The sequence below is a fragment of the Monopterus albus genome, unplaced genomic scaffold (genome assembly GCF_001952655.1).
Source record: "Monopterus albus unplaced genomic scaffold, M_albus_1.0 scaffold1757.1, whole genome shotgun sequence".
Taxonomy (NCBI): Eukaryota; Metazoa; Chordata; class Actinopteri; order Synbranchiformes; family Synbranchidae; genus Monopterus; species Monopterus albus.
Window position 1 is genome coordinate 1 of NW_018129632.1, and position 2,870 is coordinate 2,870.

The 2,870-nt window shown below is 42.6% G+C and overlaps 1 pseudogene; it reads left to right on the forward strand.

Annotated features, from left to right (window-relative positions):
• Positions 1 to 1,479: 1,479 nt before the first annotated feature.
• LOC109953873 (uncharacterized) lies at positions 1,480 to 2,864 on the forward strand (annotated as a pseudogene).
• Positions 2,865 to 2,870: the final 6 nt, after the last annotated feature.

Sequence of the window (2,870 nt, forward strand, 5' to 3'; positions counted from 1 at the left end):
TGAATGCCTCCCCTCTAGTGTGTTAATCTTCACAGTACAAGTTGAAACGGGACACATCATTAATCATAGCTCTACATGGTCCACTACTATATTTCACAAATTAAAGATCCAGTGAATAACCACCGAATAAAGTTGAATTGACTCAATTCTGTATCAGTAGACATTTTCTAGCTGCCAGTGAAAAGAAGGGACATGATGTCAGTCTAGTCCTACACTGCAAAGTTATGTTAGCTATTTAACATATACACATTCATCCTCTGCCCAAGAAAATCCTCCACAAAATCATGAGTGATAGTGTTGATATGAAAAGCTCATATTTATGGGCGTTTTACTTTTCTTCTGGGTCCTTACTGACCAAGATTCACCAGATACAGATAAAATACAAAGTATGATCAAGAAAAAATAAGAGGACTATATAACTACATAAACAGTGTATCACATTAGCTATTCATCAGTAGTATCTGTGTAGTTTTCTGCCTAAAACTGTATTTTATATCCCTGCCTAAAGCAACTTTTTGCTGCTGTCTTACAATAAATAGTTAATTTATGGGTGAATACCAATCGATTGAGCTGGACATTGTATGTGGAGTGCCTCAGGGTTCTGTTTTGGGGCCTAAATTATTTATATTATACATTAATGATATATGCAAGGTTTCTGATTTAGTGAAAGTGGTTTTGTTTGCTGATGACACTACCATATGGGCATCGGGTGAAAACCTACAGCAACTCTCTGGACGGGTTTCACAGGAACTTGAGAAGATAAAGAAATGGTGTGACAGTAATATACTATCTCTGAATTTGGATAAAACTAAATTTATGGTATTTGGGAATCGTAGACTAGATAATGAACTTCAATTGAAAATTGGGGGAGCTAATATAGAACGAGTATATGAAATTAAATTTCTAGGTGTCATAGTTGATGACAAATTCTCCTGGAAATCGCATATCAGATATGTTCAGCACAAAATAGCAAAAAATATATCGATATTGGCAAGGGTTAGATATATTTTGGACGGGAAAGCACTACGCATTTTGTATTCTTCATTGATTTTACCATACTTAGAGTATGGCGTTGAAAACTGGGAAAAATTCTGCACAGACATGTTGCTACTCATTTTGGGACTGACACCCTTCAACTGGTACGCGAGTAGCAGAAAACAGTCAGGAAACTGCCTGACTACAGAAACCACCTTTGTTTCAACCTAAGATGCCGCCAACAGGATGTCTTCCCCAAAAGTTTGAGGCTGGGCTCTCCTGTAAAAGGATAGAGGGCTTGGGAACATCCTGAAAAGAGCGCAAGCACAACTTTTAAGTGAAAGGACTCGACAAATACACTTCACTATAGACAACCTGATGGGCCAAACAGAACTACTAAGAAGGAGACTCTCCACTAAGGTTACCAGAGAAATCTTTCAGGAGATCTCAAGTTTCATGGAAAAGGCACAACTTACCCAACATAACAAGAGCAAGGCTCGCCAAATGGTTAAATTCCAGAGACTACAGAATGGACAGCCAGCCTCAGATGTCCTTGGTTGGAGGAGAAAGGAGGAGCACAACCCACAACCGTTGCACAATGACAAATGGGTCAAAAATCTCTGACAGAGAACTCATGGACACAGAAAAAGAGGTATTAGCCAAGGGACTGAATTTTGCGATCACACCCAAATAAATCCCTGTGGTAGACTGCACGAGGGCCAGCCATTAGGAACAACAAGCTGGCTGAGACAGAGGTGGAAGAACTGAGGACAAAGGTCACAGCCGCTTTGGCCAGTGCCAAACTCCCACCCCCGAACCTTACCCCCGAGGAAAGGAATGCTTTAGCTGCACTAGAGAAGGACGAAACCATCATAATCCTTCCAGCAGACAAAGGCAGGTGTACAGTAGTCCTAAACTCAGCTGACTATCAGACCAGAGTTTCCGACGTCCTCGGTGACACTACTACCTATGAAGCACTGAAGAGGTACCCCACCAGTGGCTATAAGAAGAAGGTTATAGACTGTTTACAGAAGCTGGAAAAGGAGGGAGTTATTGACCGGCGACTATACTTCTGGCTATACCCCGGGAAGGCCATCCCTTGCATTTATGGCCTACCCAAAACACACAAGGAAGGAGCCCCACTCAGACCCATTGTCACCAGCATCAACTCTGTGACTTACAACATAGCCAAGCACATGGCCACCATCCTGGCTCCTTTGGTGGGAAACACACAGTACCACGTAATAAACTCCCAGGACTTCGCAAGGAAAGTCCAACAAGCAGCAGCAAAGATGATCTGATCTGAAAGTACCTGAAAGTCTGTGTTTTATGCTATAATCCCCCTCCCCTTCCACATTGTCTCATTCTGCAGCTGAAATCAATCATTTACTAGCCTAAGTTCTCTCCCATAACACACAGCTCTCTTCTCATGACCCATAGCTGCACCTCGGATGCCTCCCTAAAACTAAAGTAAAAACTAAAGTACATTCCTGAGATAAGAAACACATACACACAATGTTATAGTGTGTTGGGAGGACTAACAACAATAGGAGGGCCAACTCCAGTGGACCAGAGTCAGCAGTCCAACAACAGGACTAACCTCACCCCAGACGATGTATGCACTCTGCTGGAACTCAGTTTAAACACTACCTATTTCCAGTTTAGGGGGCACTTCTATAGGCAGCAACACAGCTGTGTGATGAGCTCCCCGGTGTCTCCTATAGTTGCCAACCTGTACATGGAAGAAACTGAGGAGAAAGCCCTGTCTTGCTTCACTACGCTACGTGGATTACACATGAGTTAAAATCAGGACCCAGGAAGTAGAGGCTTTCACCAAGCATATCAACTCTGTGGATGACAACGTCAAGTTCACTCGTGAGAATGCCAGAGATGAC